The sequence below is a fragment of the Macaca nemestrina genome, chromosome 17 (genome assembly GCF_043159975.1).
Source record: "Macaca nemestrina isolate mMacNem1 chromosome 17, mMacNem.hap1, whole genome shotgun sequence".
In the NCBI taxonomy this organism is placed as follows: Eukaryota; Metazoa; Chordata; class Mammalia; order Primates; family Cercopithecidae; genus Macaca; species Macaca nemestrina.
In genome coordinates this window covers 91,999,676-92,025,690 of record NC_092141.1, presented here as the reverse complement: position 1 = coordinate 92,025,690, position 26,015 = coordinate 91,999,676, and the positions used below count along the sequence as shown (strand labels likewise).

General features: G+C 45.7%; 1 protein-coding gene across 1 annotated transcript in view; it reads left to right on the top strand.

Moving 5' to 3' along the window:
• The window catches only part of LOC105469355 (UDP-GlcNAc:betaGal beta-1,3-N-acetylglucosaminyltransferase like 1), a 144,825-nt gene that overhangs the window by 53,989 nt on the left and 64,821 nt on the right, over nt 1–26,015 (top strand). The window lies entirely within an intron of this gene.

Below are 26,015 nucleotides of genomic sequence, written 5' to 3'. Positions count from 1 at the left end.
TGCTGGAGGTGTCCCAAAAAGCAGAGAAAATTCGTGACACTACAAGGAAAAGCTGAGTTGCTTGCTATGCGCCGTAGACTGAGGGCTGCAGCTGCGGTCGCCACCATTTCAGACGGGTGATTCTTCTCGTTAACAGACAACGTGAACTTAGGGTATCCATAAATACAGCACTATAAATGTATTTTCTCTTCCTTGTGATTTTCTTAATAACCTTTTCTTTCCTCTAGCTTACTTTATGGTAAAAATACAGCCTATAGTACATATAACGTACAAAATATGTGTTAACCAACCGCTTGTGTTACCAGTAAGGCTTCCCATCAACAGGAAGGTATTAGTGGTTAAGTTTTTGTGCAGTTAAAACTGATACATGGGGAAGCGGAACATCACACACCAGGGCCTATTATGGGGAGGGGGGAGCGGGGAGGGATTGCACTGGGAGTTATACCTGATGTAAATGAGGAGTTGATGGGTGCAGCACACCAACATGGCACAAGTATACATATGTAACAAACCTGCACGTTATGCACATGTGCCCTAGAACTTAAAGTATAACAATAAAAAAAAATAAAAAATAAAACTGATATATGGATTTTCAGCTGTGCAGGGGATCAGCACCCCTAACCCCCGCCTTGTTGAGGGATCAACTGTGTTCTGTGGTGTGGATGTACAATTTGTTTACCCACTTAGCTGTAGAGGGACACGAGTTGTTCCAGTTCCTTGATATGATAAGTAAAGCTGCATTGCACATTTGTGTACAAGCCTTTGTGTGTGCATGACAGTGAACATATGTCCGGCCTTTTCTCTTGGGAAAATACTTAGAAGTGGAAGAGCTGGTTCGTATGGTAGGGATATGTTTCACTTTTTTTTTTTTCTTCTTCTTCTTTTTTTTTTTGAGACGGAGTCTTGCTCAGTCGCCCAGGCTGGAGTGCAGTGGCACGATCTCGGCTCATTGCAAGCTCCGCCTCCCGGGTTCACGCCATTCTCCTGCCTCAGCCTCCCAAGTAGCTGGGACTACAGGCGCCCGCCACCTCGCCCGGCTATTTTTTTTGTATTTTTGGTAGAGACGGGGTTTCACCATGTTAGCCAGGATGGTCTCGATCTCCTGACCTCGTGATCCGCCCATCTCAGCCTCCCAAAGTGCTGGGATTACAGGCTTGAGCCACCGCGCCTGGCCTATGTTTCACTTTTAAAGCAACTGCCAACGTGTTTCCCAAATTGGTTGCACCATTTTACATTCTCAAGCCATGTATGAGAGTTCAGTTCCTCCATGTCCTTGCCAACTCTTGATATGATCTTTTCAATTTTAGCTAATCGAGTAGGTATGTAGTGGTACCTCGTGGTGGTTTTAATTTGCATTTCCCAAATGGGTAATAACGTGAAACATCTTTTCGTAGATGTATTTACCATATTTGCCATCCACGTATCTTCTTTGGTAAAGTGTCTGTTCGCATCTTTTGCCCATTTTTGTGTGGAATTGTTTGCATTCTTATTGTTGAATTTTAAAAGTTGTTTATGTATTCTGGACACAAGTCCTTTGTCAGACTTTGTAAATATGTTTTCTGAGTCAGTGACTTGTCTTTTCATTCTTTTAACAATGTCTTTCAAAGAGTAGAAGTTGTAATTTTTGGGTCAGGCGCGGTGGCTCACGCCTGTAATCCCAGCACTTTGGGAGGTCGAGGTGGGCAGATCATGAGGTCAGGAGGTGGAGACCATCCTGGCCAACATGGTGAAACCCCATCTCTACTAAAAATACAAAAAAATTAGCCGGGCGTGGTGGCAGGCACGCCTGTAGTCCCAGCTACTCGGGAGGCTGAGGCAGGAGAATGGTGTGAACCTGGGAGGCGGGGCTTGTGGTGAGCCGAGATTGCACCACTGCGCTCCAGCCTGGGAGACAGAGCAACACTCCGTCTCCAAAAAAAAAAAAGTTGTAATTTTAGATGAAATTCAATTTATGGATATGCTTTTTTAGATTTAAAATTGTTTTAAAATTATTGTGGGAACATAGTAAGTACATACATTTATGGGTTATGTGAGATATTTTTACATAGGCAGGCAGTGCATGATAATCCCATCAGGGTAAATGCGGTATGTATCATTTCGCCTCAAGCATTTATCCTCTGTGTTACAGACAATACAATTATATTCTTTTAGTTATTTTTAAGTGTATAGTTAAACTGATTTTGAATGTAGTCATCCTGTTGTGCCAGCAAATTCTAGGTCTTATTCATTCTTTGTAACTATATATGTATATATATATGTATTACCTATTAACCCTCCCTACTTCGCTCCCACCACCCACTACTCTTCCCAGCCTCTGGTAACCATCCTTTTATTCTCTATCTCCATGAGGTCAATTGTTTGAATATTTAGCTCCCACAAATAAGCGAGAACATGTGAAGTTTGTCTTTCTGTGCCTGGCTTATTTCACTTAACATAATGACCCCCGCCCCCACCGCAGGGCCGTCTATGTTGTTGCAAATGCCAGGATCTCATTCATACACTTCACTGTGTGTATGTACCACATTTCTTTATCCGTTCATCTGTTGATGGACATTTAGGTTGTTTCCAAATCTTGGCTATTGTGAATAGTGCTGCAATGAATACGTGAGTGCAGGCATCTCTTTGACATACTGATTTCCTTTCTTTTGGGCATATAGCCAGGAGAGGGATTGCTGGATCATATAGTAGCTCTATGTTTAGTTTTTTGAGGAACCTCCAAACTGTTCTCCATAGTGGTTGTATTAATTTACATTCCCACCAGCATTGTACAGGGGTTCCCTTTTCTCCACATCTTCACCAGCATTTGTTATTGACTGGTTTTGGATAAAAGCCATTTTAACTGGAGTGAGAAAATATCTCATTGTATGTTTTATTTGCATTTCTCCGATGCTCAGTGATGTTGAGCACCTTTTCATATGCCTGTTTGCTGTGTGTCTTGAGAAGTGTCTGTTCAGATCTTTTGCCCACATTTAATCGGATTATTCTATTTTTCCTAGAGTTGTTTGAGCTCCGTGTATATTCTAGTTATTAATCCCTTGTCAGATGGGTAGTTTACAAATATTTTCTCCTATTCTGTGGGTTGTCTCTTCACTTTGTTGATAGTTTCCTTTGCTGTACAGAAGCCTTTTAACTTGATGTGATCCCGTCTGCCCATTTTTGCTTTGGTTGTCTGTACTTGTGGGGTCTTATTCAAAAAATCGTTGCCCGATCCAGCGTCCTGGAGAGGTTCCCCAATGTTTTCTTTCAGTAGTTTCATAGTTTGAAGTCTTAAATGTAAGTCTTTAATCCATTTTGATTTGATTTTTGTATACGGTGAAAGATAGGGGTCTAGTTTCATTCTTTTGCATGTGGATATCCAATTTTCCCACACCATTTATTGAAGAGGCCATCTCCTTCCCAGTGGAAGTTCTTGGCATGTTTGTCAAAAGTGAGTTCACTGTAGATGTATGGATTTATCTGTGGGTCCTCTGTTCTGTTCCACTGATCTACGTGTCTGTTTTTATGCAAGTGCCATGCTGTTTTGATTGCTGTAGCTCTGTAGTCTAAGTCAGGTGATGTGATTCCTCCAGTTTTGTTGCTCTTGCTTAGGATAGCTGGGGCTATTCTGGGTCTTCGTGGTTTCATATGAATTTTAGTTTTCTTTTTTTTTTTTTTTTGAGGCGGAGTCTCGCTCTGTCACCCACGCTGGAGTGCAGTCGCATGATCTCGGCTCATTGCAGCCTCCACCTCCTGGGTTCCAGCAATTCTCCTGCCTCAGCTTGCCGAGCAGCTGGGACTACAGGCGCGCACAACCACACCCAGCTAATTTTGTATTTTTAATGGAGACGGGGTTTCACCATATTGGCCAGGGCTGGTCTTGAACTCCTGACCTCGTGATCCACCCTCCCCTTGGCCTCCCAAATATAAAATATAAAAAATTTGCCAGGCGTGGTGGCACACGCCTCTAATCCCAGCTACCTGGGAGGTTGAGGCAGGAGAATTGCTTGAATCCGGGAAGCAGAAGTTGCAGTGAGCCAAGATCGTGCCACTGTATTCCAGCCTGGGTAACAGGGTGAGACTCCATCTCAAAAAAAAAAAAAAAAAAAGAAATACTACTGATTTTTGTATGTTGGTTTTGTATCCTGAAACTTTACTGAGTTTGTTTATCAGGTCTAATAGTTGTTTGGTGGAATCTTTAGGTTTTTTTAAAATGTAAGATTATATCATCTGCAAACATGGATAATTTGACTTTTTCCTTTCCAATTTGGATGCCTTTATTTCTCTTGCCTGATTGCTTTAACTAGGACTTTCCGTACAATGTTGAATAACAGTGGTGACAGTAGGCATTCTTGTCGTGTTCCCAATCTCAGAGGAAAGGCTTTCAGTTTTTCTCCATTCAATATGATACTAATTGTGGGTTTTTTCTTTTTTTTGGTTTTTTTTTTTTTTTGAGACAGAGTCTCACTCTGTCACCCAGGCTGGAGTGCAGTGGTGTGATCTCGGCTCACTGCAAGCTCTGCCTCCCGGGTTCTCACCATTCTCCTGCCTCAGCCTCCCAAGTAGCTGGGACTACAAGCACCCACCACCATGCCTGGCTAATTTTTTATATTTTTAATAAAGACGGGGTTTCACTGTGTTAGCCAGGATAGTCTCGATCTCCTGACCTCGTGATCCGCTTGCCTTGGCCACCCAAAGTCCTGGGATTACAGGCTTGAGCCACTGCGCCCGGCCAATTGTGGGTCTTTTGTATATGGCTTTTATTATGTTGAGGTATGTTCCTTCTGTACCTAGTTTTTTAGGATTTTTAATCATGAAGAGATGTTGAGTGTTACCAAATGCTTTTCCAGCATCAATTGAAATGATCGTATGGTTTTTGTCCTTCATTCTGTTGACATGATGTGTCACATTAATTGATTTGCATATGTTGAACTATCTTTGCATCCCTGGAATAAATCCCACTTGGTCATGATGAATGATCATTTTAATGTGTTGTTGAATTCGGTTTGCTAGTATTTTGTTGAGGATTTTTGCTAGTACTTTGTTGAGGATTTCAGTGGTTTCGGTGATATTGGCCTATAGTTTTAATTTTTTTGTGTGACTTTGTCTGGTTTTGGTATCAGGGTAAAACTGGTCTTGTAGAGTGAGTTTGGAAGTATTCCCTCCTCCTCTATTTCTTGGAATAATTTCGGTGAGATTGGTATTAGTTCTTTAAATGTTTGGTAGATGTCAGCAGTGAAGCCATCGGGTCCCAGGCTTTTCTTTGCTAGACTTTTTATTATGGCTTTGATCCTGTTACTTGTTACTGATCTATTTAGTTTTTGGATTTTTTCATGGTTCAGTCTTGGTAGGCTGTATGTGTCTAGGAATTTTGATTTTTTTCCCTAGATTTTCTAGATCTTTTCCCCTAGATTTATTTCTAGATTTTTCTAGATTTTTCCTCTAGATTTTCCAATTTATTGGCATATAGTTGCTGATACTAGCCACTAATTCCTTTGAATTTCTCCATTATCAGTTGTAATGTCTCCCTTTTCATCCCTGATTTTATTTGGGTGTTCTCTCTTTTTTTTTCTTACTGTGGCTAAAAGTTTATCAATTTTGTTCATCTTTTCAAAGAACCAACTTTTTGTTTCATTGATCTTTTGTATTTATGTCAAATTCATTTATTTCTGCTCTGATTTTTGTTATTTATTTTCTTCTACTAATTTTGGGTTTGTTTGCTCTTGCTTTTCTAGTTGCTTAAGATGCATTGTTAGGTTGTTTATTTGAAGATTTTCTTCTTTTTTGATGTAGACACTTATAACTCTTTAAAACTTCCTCCTTAATACTGTTTTTGCTATATCCCATAGGTTTTGGTATGTTGTGTTTCCATTATCATTTGTTTCAAGAAAGGTTTTAAGTTCCTTCTTAATTTCTTCATTGACCCACTTGTCATTCAGGAGCATATTGTTAAATTACCATTGTTTGTGTAGTTTCCAAAATTCCTCTTATTTATTTCTAGTTTTATTCCATTGTAATCAGAGGAGATGCTTGATATTATTTCAGGTTTTTTTTTTTTTAATGTTTTAAGACTTGTTTTGTGACCTAACAAATGACCTGTCCTTGAGGATGATCCATGTGCTGAGGAAAAGAATGTGTATTCCGCAGCCAACGGATGAAATACTTTGAAGTATCTATTAGGTCCATTTGGTCTGTAGCACAGATTAAGTCCAATGTTTCTTGTTGATTTTCTGTCTGGAAAATCTGTTGGTCACTGCTGACAGTTGAAGGTGTTGAAAAGTGTGCTGAAGTCTCCAGATAATATTATATTGAGGGTCTGTCTCTTTAGCTTTAATAATATTTTGCTTTATATATCTGGGTGCTCCAATATTGGGTGCATATATACTTATGATTGTTATATTCTCTTGAGTTGACCTCTTTATCATCATATGGTGACCTTCTTTGTCTCTTATTATAATTTTTTTCTTGAAACCTATTTCATCTGAGATAGACCCTCAATATAAATATAGCTACTCCTGCTCTTTTCTGGTTCCATTGGCATGGAGTATCTTTTTCCACTGCTTTATTTTCAGCCTCTTTCTTTAGAAGCAAAGTGTGTTTCTTGTGGGCAGCGGGTCATTGGGTCTTATTTTTTAATCCATTCAGCCACTCTATGTCTTTTGATTGGAGAATTTAGTCCACTTACATTTAATGTTACTATTGATAAGTAAGGACTTACGACTTACTCCTGCCATTTTGTTACTTGTTTTCTGGTTGTATTGTGGTATTCTCCTCTTCCTTTCCTTCATGTCTTCCTTTTAGTGAAGGTGATTTTCTCTGGTGATATGATTTGATTTCTTGCTTTTTATTTTTTGTGTATTCATTGTATATTTTTTATTTGAGGTTACCACAAGCCTTACAAATACTATCTTATTACCCATTATTTTAAGCTAATAACAACTTAATACTATTTGCATGAACAAACATGCAAGCAAAAAGAAAACTAATAAAATCTCTATACCTTAAATTTGTCCCCTACTTTTTAACTTTTTGTTGTTTTTATTTATATCTTATTGTGCTGGCTATGTGTTGAAAAGTTGTTGTAGTTTTTCTTTTTGATTGGGTCATCATTCAGTTTTTCACTTAAGAGTAATTTACACACCACAGTTACAGCATTATAATACTTTGTGTTTTTCTGTGCACTCATATTAGCTGTGAGTTTTGTACCTTCAGGTGGTTTCTTTTTGCTCAATAATGTCCCTTTCTGTCTGATTAAAGTGTTCTTTTTAGCATTTCTTGTAGGACAGGTCTAGTGTTGATGAAATCCCTCAGCTTTTGTTTGTCTGGGAAGGTCTTTTTTTTTCTTTTTTTTTTTTTTTTGAGACGGAGTCTTGCTCAGTTGCCCAGGCTGGAGTGCAGTGGCGCGATCTCAGCTCACTGCAAGCTCCACCTCCCGGGTTCCCGCCATTCTCCTGCCTCAGCCTCCCAAGTAGCTGGAACTACAGGCGCCGCCACCACGCCCGGCTAGTTTTTTGCATTTTTAGTAGAGACGAGGTTTCACCGTGTTAGCCAGGATAGTCTCGATCTCCTGACCTCGTGATCCGCCCGCCTTGGCCTCCCAAAGTGCTGGGACTACAGGCGTGAGCCACCGCGCCCGGCCTTGTCTGGGAAAGCTTTTATCTCTCCTTCATGTTTGAAGGATATTTTCACTGGATATACTATTCTAGGGTAAACGTTTTTCCTTCAGCACGTTACGTACGTGATGCCACTCTCTCCTGACCTGTAAGGTTTCTCCTGAAAAGTCTGCCAGACGTACCGCAGCTCCATTGTTTGTTGTTTGTTTCTTTTCTCTTGCTGCTTGTAGGGTCCTTTCTTTATCCTTGACCTTAGGGAGTGTGATTATTAAATGCATCGAGGTAGTCTTCTTTGGGTTAAATCTGCTTGGTGTTCCATAACTTCCTTATTCTTGGACATTGATAGCTTTCTCTAGGTTTGGGAAGTTATTATCCCTTTGGATAAATTTTCTACCCCTATCTCTCTACCTTCTTTTTAGGGCCAATAACTCTTAGATTTGCCCTTTTGAGGTGATTTTCTAGATGTTGTAGGCATGCTTCATTATTGTTTATTCTTTTTTCTTTTGTCTCCCCTGACTATATTATCAAATAGCCTGTCTTCAAGCTCCCTAATTCTTCTGCTTGATTAATTCTGCTGTGAAAAGGTTCTGATGGCCGGTGGCTCATGCCTGTAATCCCAGCACTTTGGGAGGCCAAGGTGGGTGGATCATGAGGTCAGGAGATCAAGACCATCCTGGATAACATGGTGAAAACCCATCTCTACTGAAAATACAAAAAATTAGCCGGGCGTGGTGGCAGGCACCTGTAGTCCCAGCTACTCGGGAGGCTGAGGCAGGAGGATGGTGCGAACCCAGGAGGCAGAGCTTGCAGTGAGCCGAGATAGCACCATTGCCCTCCAGCCTGGGTGACAGAGTTAGACTCCGCCTCAAAAAGAAAAAAAAAAAAAAAGATTCTGATGCATTATTTAATATGTCAACTTCATTTTTCAGCCTGAATTCCTTCTGTGTTATCTTGAATTTCTTTGAGTTTCCTCAGAATAGCTATTTTGAATTCTCTGACTGAAAGGTCACATATCTCTGTTTCTCCAGGATCGGTCCCTGGTGCCTCATTTAGTTCATTTGATAAGGTCATGTTTTCCTGGATGGTCTTGATGCTTATGGACGTTCATCTGTGTCTGGGCACTGAAGAGAGAGGTATTTGTCATATAGTCTTTGCAGTCTGGGTTTGTTCATACCTGTCCTTGGGAAGGCTTTCCAGGTAGTCAGAAGGACTTGAGTGTTGTGATCTAAGCTGCATCTGCATTCCACATGGTTGGGGAGGCCTCACAATCATGGCAGAAGGCAAGGGGAGCAAGTTACGTCTTACGTGGATGGCGGCAGGCAAAGAGAGAATGAGAGAGAAGCAAAAGCAGAAACCCCGTATAAAACCATCAGATCTCGTGAGACTTAGTCACTACCATGAGAACAGTATGGGAGAAATTGCCCCCATGATTCAATCATCTCCCACTGGGTCCTTCCCACAACACGTGGGAATTATGGGAGTACAATTCAAGATGAGATTTGGGTGGGGACACTGCCAAACCGTATCAGCCACCTTGCTCCCCACTCCCTGCCCGTGGATGTGGTTTTGATGTTGTATCTAAGAAATCTTTGGCTAACTCAGTTCATAAAAGTTTTCCTCCTGTTTTCTTCTGAAAAGTATATAGTTTTGGGTTTTACATACAAATCTACAATCCATTTTTTAGTTAATTTTGGTCTATGATCTGGGTTATTATCTTAATCAGCTCAGGCTGCCATAACAAAATGCCAGAGGTTAGGTGGCTTAAACAACAGAAATTTATTTTCTCACAATTCTGGAAGCTGGAAAGTCTTAGATCAAGACCTGGTAGGGCTTGCTTTCTGTTTTATTTATTTATTTATTTATTTTGGAGACGGAGTCTTGCTCTGTCGCCCAGGCTGGAGTGCAGTGGCGCGATATCAGCTCACTGCAAGCTCTGCCTCCCGGGTTCATGCCATTCTCCTGCCTCAGCCTCCCGAGTAGCTGGGACTACAGGTGCCCGCCACCTCGCCCGGCTAGTTTTTTTTTTTGAATTTTTTAGTAGAGACAGGGTTTCACCGTGTTAGCCAGGATGGTCTCGATCTCCTGACCTTGTGATCCGCCCATCTCGGCCTCCCAAAGTGCTGGGATTACAGGCGTGAGCCACCACGCCCGGCAAGGGCTTGCTTTCTGATGTGGCTCTTCCTGGCTTGCAGACACCCACCTTTTCTCTGGACCCTGATATGGCAGAGACAGAGGGAGAGAGAGGGCAGGCTCTCTGGTGTCTCTTACTAGAAAGACACTGATCCCAGTAGAGCCCCACCCTCACGTGAAATCTAATCATCTCACAGAGGCCCATTTCCACAATACCTCAAGTAGGGGGTTAGGGCTTCAACCAGTGCCTGTCACCGTCCTGGAAGACAGAATCTCCAATGCTGTAATTCTGAAATTTGAAATTCCTAAAGATCAAAATCCCCGAGCCTAAAATTCCTACCATCTAATCGAATCCCCAGACTTTAATGATGGATTTGGAATCAGGTGCCATCAAGTCTTCTATAAGTGAATTTCAAGTTGTTACCAATAAAGTTTGTTTTTTCCATTCAGTCCAATGCATTTGGTGGAAAATTCAGATGAGTGGATTGGCCACGTGATAGGGCAGTGACAGAAACTTCCATTTAAAAATGAGCTGAGTCTCTTGCCTGCATTGGCGTTCTTCCCAGCTGATGACACTCCGGGAGCTTTTAGGGAACCACGGCCACATTTGCCCAAAGAAGCCAGCAAAGTTACTGACTGCTTCCAGATAACTGTGTGTGTAGTAGAATAAGAAGACACTTGCACAACAGTGTTCTGTTCCATCACCAGTATTGTTTGTACTAAACCTGTGGTCTGTACAAGAGGGCATGCAGAATGCATATCCACGTACCCAAACAACACAGAAGCACAGCATGGAAGACGGGAAAATGTAAGGAGAATGCTCATGCTGGTGTGCGTCAAATCACAGAGGAGTTTCAGAAAGAGCAGTGCCACGGAGAAGATGAATGTGAGCTCATTCTCCAAGGAAGCCATGTCCTAAAAGAAAAAAAAACAGTTATCCATTGCAATGCAAACTTCAAAATACACTTAATGATTGTGAAGGTCAGCCAGCTCTTAGGGACTGTTTCTGTGCAATTGCCCATAATATACTCCTGCGGTATACTTTTTCATAAATCAGATTTTCTGTTTAGTTTTTTATTGTTTTTAATTTTTTCTATTTTTGTTCATTTTTTCTCACTATTTTGAATTGTCAGCATTATGTTTTACAATCACTATGCTATGTGTTTCACCTTTGCATCATTTCTTTTACAGAGCTCTAATTCATTAATGCATCTTTTGCAAATTTGACTCCACAAAGGTGCTCTATCAACAATGCTGACTTTGTAAGCATTGTATGTGTCCGTAAAAACATTGAAACTTCTGCGGTAAACGAAGAGATGTCCTTTTTGTATGTCTGCATTTATGAAAGATGAAATTTCTTGAGATCTTGGCTTTTGGGGCCACTGTGTGTGCAGTGGTAACCATTGTTTTTCTTTTTTAAAGTTCCAGGATACATGTTCAGGATGGGTACATGTGTTACATAGGCAAACATGAGCCATGGTGGTTTGCTGCACCCATCAACCCATCACCTAGGTGTTAAGCCCTGCCTGCATTAGCTATTTTTCCTGATGCCCTCCCTCCCCCAACCTCCACAACAGGCCCCAGTGTGTGTTGTTCCCCCCGTGTCCATGTGTTCTCATTGTTCAGCTCCTACTTATGAGTGAGAGCATGCAGTATTTGGTTTTCTGTTCCTGTTTTGGTTTGCTGAGGATAATGGCTTCCAGCTCCATCCATGTCCCTGCAAAGTACATGATCTCATTCATTTTTATGCCTACATAGTATTCCACAGTGTATATATATGCCACATTTTCTTTATCCAGTCTATCATTGATGGCCATCTGGGTTGATTACACATCTTTGCTATTGTGAATGGTGCCACAATGAACATATATGTGCATGTACCTTTATAATAGAATGATTTGTATTCCTTTGGGTATATACCAGTAGTGGGATTGCTGGGTCAAATGGCATTTCTGGTTGTAGATCCTTGAGGAATTGCCACACTGTCTTCCACAATGGTTGGACTAATTTACATTCCCACCAACAGTGTAAAAGCGTTCCTACTTCTCCACAGCCTTGCCAGCATCTGTTGTTTCTTGATTTTTAAAAAATCGTCATTCTGACTGGCATGAGATGGTATCTCATTGTGGTTTTGATTTTCATTTCTCTGATGATCAGTGATGTTGAGCTTTTTTTCATATGTTTGTTGCTGCCTAAATGTCTTCTTTGAGAAGTGTCTGTTCATGTCCTTTGCCCACTATTTGATGGGGTTGTTTGTTTTTTCTTGTAAAATTGTTTAAGTTCCTTGCAGATTCCAGATATTAGACCTTTGTCATATGGACAGATTGCAGAAATTTTCACCCAGTCTGTAGCTTGTCTGTCCACTCTGATGATAGTTTCTTTTGCTGTGCAGAAGCTCTTTAGTTTAATTAGGTCCCATTTGTCAAATTTTGCTTTTGTTGTAATTGCTTTTGATGTTTTTATCATGTAATCTTTTCCTATGCCTATGTCCTGAATGGTATTGCCTAGATTTTCTTGTAGGGTTTTTGTAGTTTTGGGTTTTACATTTAAGTCTTTAATCCATCTTGAGTTAATTTTTGTATAAGGTATAAAGAAGGGCTCCAGTTTCAGTTTTCTGCATATGGCTAGACAGTTTTCCCTGCACCATTTATTAAATAGGGAATCCTTTCCCCATTACTTGTTTTTGTCAGGTTTGTTGAAGCTCTGTTTGCAGACAACATGATCCTATATTTAGAAAACTTCATCATCTTAGCCCAAAAGCTCCTTAAGCTGATAAGCAACTTCAGCAAAGTCTCAGGATACAAAATCAATGTGCAAAAATCACAAGCATTCCTGTATACCAACAGTAGACAAGCAGAGTGCCAAATCATGAATGAACTTCCATTCACAATCGCTACAAAGAGAATAAAATACCTAGGAATACAGCTAACAAGGGAGGTGAAGGATCTCTTCAAGGAGAAATACAAACCACTGCTCAAGGAAATAAGAGGGGACACAAACAAATGGGAAAATATTCCATGCTCATGGATAGGAAGAATCAATATCATGAAAATGGCCACACTGCCCAAAGTAACTTATAGATTCAGTGCTATTCCCATTAAATTACCATTGACATTCCTCACAGAATTAGAAAAAAACTACTTTAAAATTCATGTGGAACTAAAAAAGAGCCTGTATAGCCAAGACAATCCTAAGCAAAAAGAACAAAGCTGGAGACATCACATTCCCTGACTTCAAACTATACTACAAAGCTACAGTAACCAAAACAGCATGGTACTGGTACCAAAATAGACACATAGGCCAACAGAACAGAATAGAGATCTCAGAAATAAGACCACACATATACAACCATCATGGTTTTTAATGGCTCTTGTCAAAGGACTTAGGTTGTCCAACACAGTATTTCAGATGACAGGAGCTATTTCTTTATGAATATGGTTCATCTGCTCATTAAATGTTATACCCATGTGACTGTCATTACTATACTTGAATGTTTATGCTTGCAAAACTGTGTGTGTTAGTATTGTCTGTTTTATTGCATAAAGTGGCCTATTTGCATTCTGTCATGTTTTTATACATTTCTCAAATAAGTCTTCTTTTTAAAATTGTAAGCACATGTCTTTCAAATAATTATTTATTTTTTCATTTTTCTTCCTAATGGTTGAGATAAAGAATTTTTAAAAATTTTATGGACACATAGTAGATGTATATAATTATGGAGTACACGAGATATTTTGATACAGGCATGCAAAGTATAATAACTATATGAGGGTAAATGGGGTAAAGAATTTTTAAAATTATTTTTTCAAGAACTACATTTTTCAGGATTGTGATTTGGGGGATTTTAGACTTTAGGGATTTTGATCCTTCAGGATTTCAACATCCTGGATTATGGTGTTTGGGACTGTGCCAGCCCCACCCCAGGGCAGGAGAAAGGCGCTCTGCCTGCTGGGGGTATGGTCAGGTTAGTGGGACAGGGAGGAGCGGGGGCAGCCAGCTGCACACCTCAGTCCAGGAGGAGAAAGGTGCTCTCTACCCCATGAGAGGTGCCAGGATGTCTGCCTCTAATACCAAGGTTGTGGGAGTAATACACCCCAACATTATGGATTTCTTGTGATCCTACCACGTAATGAAATACTTTCTGAATTTTGAAAATGTAATTTCGATCTGCAGTAAAACTGAAACTTTGATACAAGGATCATTGGCTTCTAAAGTTGGTGTTGTGTATGATGATGGCATCAACGATTCCATCAAGTGAGTTAACAATGAACAGGGTTTCCTGGTGGGCTTCGCTTTCAGCATCAAATCTGCTTCGCCAGCTTTCAGGGTCTATTCCATAACATCCTGCGTCACACAGAAAAGCGGGGGCAGAAAAAGACCTTCTTCCATTTAGACTTAGTTTTTACATTTTGAGAAGATGAATATTCCACTGATGGCCTTTTACAGGTACGAGTGGTTAAAGTGTGGGGAAGCGAATTTGTTTTCCTGCTTTTAAAGCAATTTCCTCACTTCCAACCCAGCCTGTGGGTCTAGCCTGGCCTCTCCCAACACACCTGGCATTGCACAGGAGCCTCCAGCCAGCAGCGTGTGGTGGGGGTAGGGGTGGGGGTGGAGGGGCATGGAGGTGCCCGCCAGATGTTGACGATTACCGAGGAACAGAGGCCGCTCTGTGGCCACAGGGTTGGGCTGCCGCAGAGCAGCTATTTCCTGTCTGCACTGGCGGCAGCAAGCCCAAATTGTGGGCTGCAGCCGAGTTCACGGACACAAAGTCACCTTTGTGAGTGCCGGGTGCAGCTTCCTGGCTGCGAAGCGGAGAGGGTCCCCCACGTGAAAGGGTGTGCACAGTCCATCGCCCTGAGCTCCCGGCGCAGTGTCAGGTTTCTGAGCAGGGCCCTGAGCTCCTGGCCCGGTGTCAGGTTTCTGAGCAGCGCTCCTGAAGACACAGCGTGAGGGCTTTGATTCCAGGCACTCGACACTTGGAGTGCTTGGAAAACAGGCCTGGACCCTCCCGAGGAGCCTTCCTAGGTCCTCCCATCACCAGAGTTCGGAGATTCTGGGATGTGCAACTTCTTCAGGGACCCACACTTTCCTGGAATACATGATGATTCTTAATGCTTTTCTTAAAGAATACCAGCTGTCTCACGGGGCAGGGAAATGGAAAACCTCATAAGGCCTCTCCTTAACTGGGAAGTAAAAATTCCGTATTCATTGTGGAAGCTTTTGGCCTCCAATCCACCCTGGGCTCCTGATTTTGGTTTTCCTCTTTGGAGATTCAGTCCCGCGTGCTAGAGCAGTGGGGGGCGTAGGGACCTGCTGAGCAGGACTTCTACTGCTTTTGATTCTCAGGTAGAATGAGTCACGTGAAAACGACGCCACTAAACACCAAGGATGTAACTGAAGTGGAGCAGGCACACTTTCAGCCAGAAATCCATGCTCCGAATCGAGGGGTAACAAGAAGACCCAGTCATAACAAATACATCAGGTAGGGTCCTCTTAGATAGGATTTTCCTTTAGCAAGTTAGTGGAATTAAAGTGTGAAGTTCAAAGAAGGGATGGCTTATTTAAATCATTTCTCAGCTGTTACAGTTACAGAAATCACTGCCAACTATTTTAATAAGGTAACTCAGCTGCCAAGTCAAGGTTTATGTTCATTGTCTGAGTCACATTTGCGACGTGGGAAGCAGCATAGTTTGATTTGACTTTTGATGTGTCTCCTTGACATGCCTGATGGGATATTCACCACATACAACGTTAAATCAGAGCTGCGTAAAATTAACACTCCGCTAATTCCAAGCAAACTGAAAGGTGGAAAGTTGTCTATACCAATGGCCCGGGGTGGTGCCTCCCTGAACGCACCCGTCTGAGACAGGCCCTCTTCATACTTTCCGTGCCCTTCCCCAGGGGGCCGCATCTCCTGATTCCAAGGAGGCCCAAAGGGGAGGCATGGGCAGAACCCGCACCCAGCTTCCCAGGTTGCTTTGGGCCCTTCTGTAAACTTGAGGGAGGGGGTCCCAGCAGGGCCATGAAGGGGACTTAGAGGTCCTGGCAGCTCGAAGGAAGTGGACAGGGCTGAGATGCATGCTCCTGCTCCAGCTACCCGGAGTGGGCTGCGCTCACCAAGAAAGGAAGGCACACAGCGGTGTGACACGGACCCCTGCTGCCTTGCACGTCTCCTGGGGGATCCCTGCTTCCCCGCCCTCCCAGCTCAGGCCCCCATAAAGGAACACTACAGACAGGGCGGCTTAAACAACAGACATTTATATTCTCAAAGTTCTGGAGTCTGGACATCCGAGCTCAGGCTGCCGGCAGGGTGGGTTCCTCCTCAGGCCTCTCTGTGGCTTGCAGATGGCGCCCTCTCCCTGCGTGCTCATGTAGCCTCTCCCTGTGTGCTCACGTGGCCTCTCCCCTCTGTGGTCATGTGGCCTCTCTCGTATCCTCATGTGGCCTCTCCCACCCCGTGTGCTCACATGGCCTCTCCCCTGTGTCCTCACATGGCCTCTCCCCCACGTCCTCATGTGGCCTCTCCCCCCCCCCGTGTTCTCACGTGGCCTCTCCCCTGCATCCTCATGTGGCCTCTGCCCCGTGTCCTCACGTGGCCTCTCCCCTACATCCCTCATGTGGCCTCTCCCCGTGTCCTCACGTGGCCTCTCCCCCTTGTGCTCACATGGCCTCTCCCCTGCATGATTACGTGGCCTCTCCTCCGTGTGCTCACTCCTGGTGTCTCTTCCTCTTCTTATACGGACAACAGTCCAGGGCCCCACCCTTGGGACTCACGTAACCTTAGCTACCTCCTTAAAAGCCCTGTCTCCAAATACAGTCATATTGGGAGTTAGGGCTTCAACCCGTTCATCTGAGGCACACAGTTCAATCCTCAGCACTTGGACACCCTCCTCGGCCCCTGGGGTCCCTGCCCTGCCTGGTGCCCCTGCCCGCTCTGGGACTGCACAATGGGAGCTGCTGCCCCCACGGAGCGTCTGCTGTGCTGTTCCTGGCAGCGCCCATCCTGTCGCCATTGCTGAGCTGTTCGTTTCCTTCCCCCAGCGTCTGAACGGCACCTGCCACATGTTGGCAGGAATGAGAAGTGAGAAAAATGAGACCCACTCTTCGTAGTTTCTGATCTCGTGGTTCTGGTGGGGCTGGGAATGTGTGTCTCTAACGCACGCCTGAATGTTTTTAATGGACTCTGAGAATGTGTCGCACCGAGTCCACATGGAGGTCAGGCTTCTGGCAGAATCTGCACGAAAAACTGCTTCCCCCCAGGATGGTAGAGTCGTTTTGACAAAGTCTACCCAACTAAAAAATGTTGTATTTTGAAATAATTTTAGACTCACATAAAAATTGCAGAACTAAAACATACTATATTTTGAGATGGAGTCTCGCTCTGTCGCCCAGGCTGGAGTGCAATGGCATGATCTTGGCTCACTGCAACCTCCGCCTTCTGGGTTCAAGCGATTCTCCTGCCCCAGCCTCCCTAGTAGCTGGGATTACAGCTGCGCGCCATCATGCCTGGCTAATTTTTGTGTTTTTGTAGAGACCAGGTTTCAGTATGTTGGCCAGGCTGGTCTCGAACTCCTGACTTCAGGTGATCCACCTGCCTCGGCCTCCCAAAGTCCTGGGATTACAGGTGTGAGCCACCGCGCCCGGCCAAAAAGTTGCATAAATATTAATAGTACAGAGAGTTCCTATGTACCCCCCCCCACGTCCCCTCTTCCCAGCTCCCAACATCGTATGTAACCGGAGAACAAGGACCCAGAAACTCCACATGGGTTCGATGTGGCAGCCACAGACCCCGTGCAGTCCACGTGTTCTTGGTGGAGGGACTTCTGTGAGATGCCCCCCAGCCCCGTTACTCCGGGCGGGGGGAGTTCTGTGAGACGTTCCCGGTTACTCCGGGCGGGGGGAGTTCTGTGAGACGCCCCCCGGTTACTCCGGGCGGGGGGAGTTCTGTGAGACGCTCCCCGGTTACTCCGGGCGGGGGGAGTTCTGTGAGACGTTTCCGGTTACTCCGGGCGGGGGGAGTTCTGTGAGACGTCCGTGGGTTGCTCCGCGTGGAGGGAGTTCTGTGAGACGTTCCCGGTTACTCCGGGCGGGGGGAGTTCTGTGAGACGTCCGTGGGTTGCTCCGCGTGGAGGGAGTTCTGTGAGACGTTCCCGGTTACTCCGGGCGGGGGGAGTTCTGTGAGACGTTCGTCGGTTACTCCGGGCGGGGGGAGTTCTGTGAGACGCTCCCCGGTTACTCCGGGCGGGGGGAGTTCTGTGAGACGCTCCCCGGTTACTCCGGGCGGGGGGAGTTCTGTGAGACGTTTCCGGTTACTCCGGGCGGGGGGAGTTCTGTGAGACGTCCGTGGGTTGCTCCGCGTGGAGGGAGTTCTGTGAGACGTTCCCGGTTACTCCGGGCGGGGGGAGTTCTGTGAGACGTTCCTCGGTTACTCCGGGCGGGGGGAGTTCCGTGAGACGCCCCGTTACTCCGGGCGGAGGGAGTTCTGTGAGACGTTGGTCGGTTACTCCGGGCGGGGGGAGTTCTGTGAGACGTTTCCGGTTACTCCGGGCGGGGGGAGTTCTGTGAGACGTTCCCGGTTACTCCGGGCGGGGGGAGTTCTGTGAGACGCCCCGTTACTCCAGGCGGAGGGAGTTCTGTGAGACGTTGGTCGGTTACTCCGGGCGGGGGGAGTTCTGTGAGACGTTTCCGGTTACTCCGGGCGGGGGGAGTTCCGTGAGAAGTTCCCGGTTACTCCGGGCGGGGGGAGTTCTGTGAGACCTTGGTCGGTTACTCCGGGCGGGGGGAGTTCTGTGAGACGTTTCCGGTTACTCCGGGCGGGGGGAGTTCCGTGAGACGTTCCCGGTTACTCCGGGCGGGGGGAGTTCCGTGAGACGTTGGTCGGTTACTCCGGGCGGGGGGAGTTCCGTGAGACGTTCCCGGTTACTCCGGGCGGGGGGAGTTCTGTGAGACGTTTCCGGTTACTCCGGGCGGGGGGAGTTCTGTGAGACGTCCGTGGGTTGCTCCGCGTGGAGGGAGTTCTGTGAGACGTTCCCGGTTACTCCGGGCGGGGGGAGTTCTGTGAGACGTTCGTCGGTTACTCCGGGCGGGGGGAGTTCCGTGAGACGCCCCGTTACTCCGGGCGGAGGGAGTTCTGTGAGACGTTGGTCGGTTACTCCGGGCGGGGGGAGTTCAGTGAGACGTTCCCGGTTACTCCGGGCGGGGGGAGTTCCGTGAGACGCCCCCCGGTTACTCCGGGCGGGGGGACTTCTGTGAGACGTCCGTGGGTTGCTCCGCGTGGAGGGAGTTCTGTGAGACGTTCCCGGTTACTCCGGGCGGGGGGAGTTCTGGGAGACGTCCGTGGGTTACTCCGGGCGGGGGGAGTTCCGTGAGACGCCCCGTTACTCCGGGCGGAGGGACTTCTGTGAGACGTCCCCTGTGTTTCTAGATCAACACAACAATCAGGACATCGTGGGTCCCATCACCCGGAGAAACTGCCTTTAGAGTCACATTTTCTCCTGACCTGCCCTAGTCTGTCCAGGCTGCTACTACAAAAATACCATAAACTAGGTGACTTATAAACTACGAACATCTATTTCCCCCATTTTGGAAGCTGGAGTCCCAGATCAAGGCATCAGCAGATTTGGTCTGGATGAGGCCTGATTCCTGGTTCTTACCATGTCCTCACGTGGTGGGAGGGACGAGGATCTCCGTGGGGCCTTTTCGTGGGCTCTAATCCCATTCATGTGGTGGGAGGGACGAGGATCTCCGTGGGGCCTTTTCGTGGGCTCTAATCCCATTCACATGGGGTGAGGGACGAGGATTTCCGTGGAGCCCTTTTGTGGGCTCTAATCCCATTCATGTGGTGGGAGGGATGAGGATCTCTGTGGGGCCTTTTTGTGGGTTCTAATCCCACTCACGTGGGGTGAACCTTCCTGACCTCATCACCACCCAAAGGCCCCACCACTTAACACTGTCACCTTGGGGATTAGACAGTGACCCCTTGACCTTGGGGGTTAGAGCTGTGCCGTGGTCTCAATTTGGGGGTACACGAGCATTCTAATCTCTGGCAGTGACTTATCTATTTCTCTTCATGTAATTGTGTCACTTGAGAAAGGTATAAAAATGGACCCATACGGCATAGCCTTCTTCACTCGGCACGGCCTCCAAGGTCCATCTGTGTTCTGGCACCTGTCAGTAGCTAATTTCTCTTTGTTGCCACGTATTGTTCTGTTGTGTGGGTGAACCACCATTTGTAAACGACGCATCTGTTGAAGGACTACTGGGATGTTTCCATGTTTGGATTCTAACTAATGAAGCTACTGTGAACATTTGTGTATTTTTGTGTGAACATAATTTTCATGTCTCTGGCATAAATACTTGGGCGTGGAATTGCCGGGTTGCATGGTAAGTGTATGTTTTACACTTTTATGTTTTACGAGAAATGGCCGAATTGTTTCCCTGAGTGGCTGTACCGTTCCACAGTGAATGAGGCCCCCGGCTCCTTCATCCACCCCAGCCCTTGGTATTACCAGTATTTTTAACTTGAGCCATCCTAGCGGTTGTGTGGTATCTCATTGTTGCTTTAATTTGACTTTCCCTACTGACTGGTAATGTTGGATATCCTTTCACATGCTTATTTGCCACCCATATGTTCTCTTTGGTCAAAAGTGTATTCAAATCTTTTGCCCATTTTCTTTCTCTTTGTTTTTTAGAGACAGGGTCTCACTATGTTGCCAGGCCAGAGCACAGTGACTATTCACAGGCCTGATCGTAGCACACCGCACCCTCAAACCCCTGGGCTTAAGCAATCCTTCTGCCTCAGCCTCCTTAGTCACTGGGACTGTAGGCATGTGCCACCATGCCTGGCTTTTTTGCTCATTTTCCAATTAAGTTACTTGTTTTGTTACTGTTGAATTTGAGAGTTTTCTTCTGGACATAAGACCTCCATTGGATATAAAACTTGGAAGTACATTTGATCCTTGAATAAGAGTGTGAACTGGGAGTCCACTTACACAGATTTTCAAAAATAAGTATGTTGGAAAATGTTTCGGAGATTTATGACAATTTGAAAAAACTCGCAGACGAAGTGACATCCGAGACAGCAAGAACCCCCCTTCCCCCACCCGTTCGGCCCCACTCACCGTGAAGGTGAGAAGGATGAAGGCCTTTGTGATGATCCACTTCCATGTAATGAACAGTCGATGTGTTTTCTCTTCCTTATGATTTTCTTAGTAACACTTCCTTTTCTCCAGCTTGCTTTATCGTAAGAATACGGTATATAATACACAAAGCATACAGAATACGTGTTGATCACCTGTGTATGTTGTTGGTAAGGCATCCGGTCAACAGTAGGCTCTCAGCTGTGTCAACCTAAAGAAAGACGCTGAGGCAGTCAGTACACGTGGAGGGTTTGTTTGGGCCACGTTTGAGGACTGCATCCTGGGGGACGTAGATTCAGGTGGCTCTGAACATACGCTCCAGTTAGCAGCAGTTACGAGTGGGTTTTAAAGAAAAAAAGAAGGGGCAGTTCCCACATTGGTTCATTAAAATAACATAAGCTATTGACTGGCCATCGATGGTTGTTTGTGTCACAGTTTCCAGGAACGTGAAGATAATGGGTGAAGGTCACATTGTGTAACTTGTGTAACGTTTTTTGTGATTTTTCAGCCAGCCTGGGCACGACAGGGAAGGAAAGGAAGACACAATGCCTTTAAACAGTTGGCCGCGGTGTGGGTGCGGTGGGGCAGGCATGATGGAGGTCTCACTCTCGCGGCTCTGTGGGGTTGGTGAGAACCTCTCATGTCTCTGACTGCTTTGAACCACTTTTCTTCCTCAGTGGTTAAGTTTTGGGGGAGTCAAAAGTTATACACAGATTTTCGGCTGCATGGGGAGCTGGTGACCCTAAACCCTGTATTGCTAAGGGGCCAACTGCGTTTCTCCTGATCTGTGACTGGTGCTAGGATCATGGATTTGGTGTTTCGTCCAGGATCCCTGACTCTGATTCCCTGTGATTATTTCCTAAGTCACTAGAGCAATAAGAATATCTTTTAAAGTATTGGGCCTTTTGTCCTTGGTTTCTGAAGTAGCTTCTAAAGCTGAAAGAGTCTTTTGTTTACAAGTCCCTTCAAACACACCTGAGTGTATGTTAATGAGGCATTTTTGGAACACCCCTAGATACCATAGGATGAGGGGCTGGTTGCCAGGGGAGCCAGCCATGTGCTCAGAGGGTCGGAACTTCGAGCCCCACCCCCAAACCTCCAGGGAGGGAGAGGGACTGAGGCTTAGGGTGGTCAGCAATGGCCCAGGATCTAAGCAACCACACTTACATCATAAACTCCTATAGTAACCCGAAGGGATCAGCCTCGGGGACTTCCAGATGGCTGAACGCATGGAGGGTCCTGGAGGGTATTGGGCCATGCCCCAAGAGGACCTAGACCATCTACACCCCTTTCCCCGTACCTTTCCCCGTCATGTCTTCATCTGTATCCTTGAAGAACATTCTTTTTAATAAACTGGTAGATGTAAGTAAGTGTTTGCCTGAGTTCTGTGGGTCCCTTTAGAAAATTAATTGAATCCAAGGAAGAGGTCGTGGGAACCCCGGTTTATAACTGGAGGGTCTAACAGCCTGGGACTTCAGCTGGCATTGGAAGTTGAAGGGGAGGAGTCGCGGGGACTGAGCCCTCACCCCGGGGGTCTGACGCTGTCTCCAGGTAGGTGGTGTTGGGATTGAGTTAGGGGACGCCTGAGTGGTGTCTGCTGCAGAACTGATGGTTTGCTTGGTGTCTGGAGAACAGACCCGCACATTGTGGTGGGAGAGCAGAGGAAAAACAGCCTTTTTCTACATGGTGGCTTCTCTTTTCATCCATGTAGAATCTTTCACAGAGCAAAAGTTTTTCGTTTTGGTAAAGTCCAATTAATTGATTTTGTTGATTTTTTTTTTTTTTCATGTGCTTTGAGTGTCAACACCCAAGACTTCTTCACCTAACCCTAGGACATAAGGATTTTCTTCTAAACATTTTCTAGTTTTCCATTTTACATTTAGAGGTATGCCCTTGTAGGCTGATTTTGTGTAAGTTAGTGTGAGGTTTAAGTCAAGGTTTTTTGTTTGTGTGTGTGTTTTGGCTGATGAATGCCCACTTGTTTCTACACTGATTTTGCTGAAAATCCTTCTACTGGTTGCTTTTGGACCTTTGTCAAACCCACTACCACTGTCTTGATGACCAAGTCTAAAAATTGGTTCATGTGATTCCTCTAACTTTATTCTTGTTTTTGAACATTTTTTTTGGCTCTTCTAGTATTTTTGCCTCTGTATATAAATTTTAGAATCAGCTTGCCTATATTTACAAAGAATCTAGCTGAGATTTTGATAGTGAGTGAAACTTATAAATCAATTTGTATAGAATTGACATCTTTACTATAAAGTTTTCCAATTCACGATTTGTCCCTTCCTCCATTTATTGACATTTTCCTCGACTTCCTTCCTTCGCATGTTGTAGTTTTTGGTGTACAAGTCCTGTACATTTGTTAGATTTATACGTAAGTATTTCTGGGTTTGTTGGTTTAGGCAATTATACATGCTACTGTGTGTTTAATTTTGTTTTCTAATTGTCCACTGCTACCTTACAGAAACATAGACCTAAAAGTTACAGGACTGTTCAGACTCTATTTTCTCTTGGTGTAATGAAACTCACAGTTTTCGCAGCTTGCGATATTTGAGGAATTGATCCACTTCCTCTAAATTGTCCAATTTGTGTGTTCAGAGTTATTTGATAGTATTCTTTACGACGCGTTTAATATCTGTGAGGTCTGTAGTAATATCCCCTTTCATTTTTGATATTAGTTATTTGGGTCTTCTCACTTTATCGGTCTTAGTTTATTATCAATTTTATTAATCTCTTCAAAGAACCAGCTTTTGGTTTGACTTTTCTCTATTGATTTTCTGTTTTCAATTTCATTCATTTCTGCCTTTATTATTTCCTTTCCTTTGCTTGCTTTGGGTGTCATTTTGCTCTTCCTTTGCAGTTTTTTTAATGTGGAAGCTGAGTTTTCTGTCCTCAGACCTCTCTTCTCTTTTAACGTAGGCGTGTAGAGCCACCAACTTCCCTTTACATTAGCCGCATTGTACAGGTTTACAACGTACTTCCATTTTCATTTTGGTCAATACATTTTAGATTTCTCTTGAGACTTCCTCTGTGGCCCATGGATTATTGGGAAATGGGTGGGGCTGCTGCTGACTGTTGGGGTTGGCGGAGAAGACGGAATAGGCCCTTGACATGCGGGAACAATGGCGTCTTCCTCCTCGTCTCCAGACTCAACCTGGATTTGTCCTGAGAAGGACATTCTGAGAAACTTCTCTCCCAGCTTCAGCTGGTCTGACATAGCAAAATCAGAGTTTTTAAAAAATAGAAGGAAGTAAATTAAGAAGAATACAGAAAAATTTCCTAGAACCAAAGAGTGTGAGTGACCTGATTAGAAGGGCTCACCTGGTGTTGCGTGTGGGAAACGAGACCTGGTCCAGGTTGGTGGTCAGGATGCTTCAGAGCTAAGCACAGTCGGAGGGAGAAACACCAAGGAGCAGGAATCGAAGTGCCCGGAATTCCTCACTCACGGCAGCGGAATCCAGGAGAGACGGACGCTTGTTTCAGATTTCTCACAGAAAGGAGTTTGAACTAAGAATTCTATGCCTTACCAAAGTGTCAGTCACGTGCAGAGACATAAGAACCTTTTCGTATTTGGATTCACAATTTTCCATCTCTGATAAAACCTTCCTCAGGGATTTGCTGGAGCCAGTCCCTAAAATTAGGAAGCAAATTGAGGAAGGTGTGAGATGGGGCTCACGTGCTTGCAGGCTGGGGGAGAAGCAGAGGGGACCCCAGGAGGGAGGCAGGGGAGTTCTGCCCCGGGAGCCGGGAAAGGAAAGGCCACGCGTGGCTTGTTTTTATGGAAGTAAAGGATTTTAGGTACAAACAGCACGTGCTTTTTTAAAATTACGGAATTACTTGGGGAGCAGCGGAAAACACCCGATGCCCTCCACGTAGCCTGAGGTGGCCTGGGTCGCGTGATGACTGCCCACTGCCCACGTAGCCAGAGGTGGCCCGAGTCGCGTGATGGCTGCCCACTGCCCACGTAGCCAGAGGTGGCCCGAGTCTCGTGATGGCTGCCCATGTAACCAGAGGTGGTCCGGGTCGTGTGATGGCCGCCCACCGCCCACGTAGCCAGAGGTGGCTGGGGTTGTGTGATGACTGCCCACCGCCCACGTAACCAGAGGTGGTCCAGGTCGCGTGATGACCGCCCACGTAGCCAGAGGTGGTCCGGGTTGTGTGATGACTGCCCACTGCTGCCACCTGTGGGAACCTCCAGCCAAGGCCCGGAGCAGGAGGAGCTTGGGAAATGGAAAAACAGGCGCACGGCGGTTGGGATGGAGCGGAAACACGGGGCGCCCAACCCCGGTGATGGGAAGACAGAAACCGCAGGAAGTACCACAGCGTACGTTTCCGTCCTCGTGTGTGACACAGGCAGCGTGAAGACGAGGCTGTCCGAGGCCTGGCTCCCTCCACCCCACGTGGCCCCAGGCTGGAATCTGCCGGCTTCTCGTCTCGGGGGTCACCATCCTGCCCGGCGTCTGGTGCCTGAACACGGCCATTTCACTACTCTGTCTGATTTTCCAGTTGTCTGCAGAGGGAGAGGGGTCTAGCTCTTTCACGGTGACCAGAAATGGGATTCACCAGTGGGGGGTTTCGAGTTGCACCCCAGACCCCCAGAGAGCCTGAGAATCAGGGCGTCGCTTGCTCGCCGCTGTAGCTGCATCCCAGATCCCGTGAGTGCTTTTAAACAGAGGAAAGTTTTTTTAGAATTGAAAATGCTAAGTCCACAGAGGGGTGGAGACCACTGTCACGTAACAGCTCTCACGTCCCTCACAACCCTGAGCACGCCGGAGTCCTTCGAAGCAACCCAAGACCCGACTTCAGTCACTCCGGAATGCTCCAATGTGGGGGTGTTACTTTTTGTGGGGTTCCATCCTCAAGCCGTTTTAAAGTCACGGGTGCACACACAGTCCGCGTGGGGGCGCCACGTCTGTCCTTATTCACACAGATTCCGACGCCGCAGCCTGTAAGCCTCTTTCCTCTTACTCTCAGGCCTCTGTTCCTGGGTGTCCTCGAGCTTTCGTTCTAATCGAGAATATGTTTCCAAGTGTCCATTTGGCTCCCTCCGTTCAGTGGCCAGTGTTTGGCTTACGTCGTTTCTCCCCTGCCCTGGCCTTCGAGGTGGGCACTGCGGGTCAGCAGGACCGTCTTCCGGCCTCCCTGCCTGGGGCCC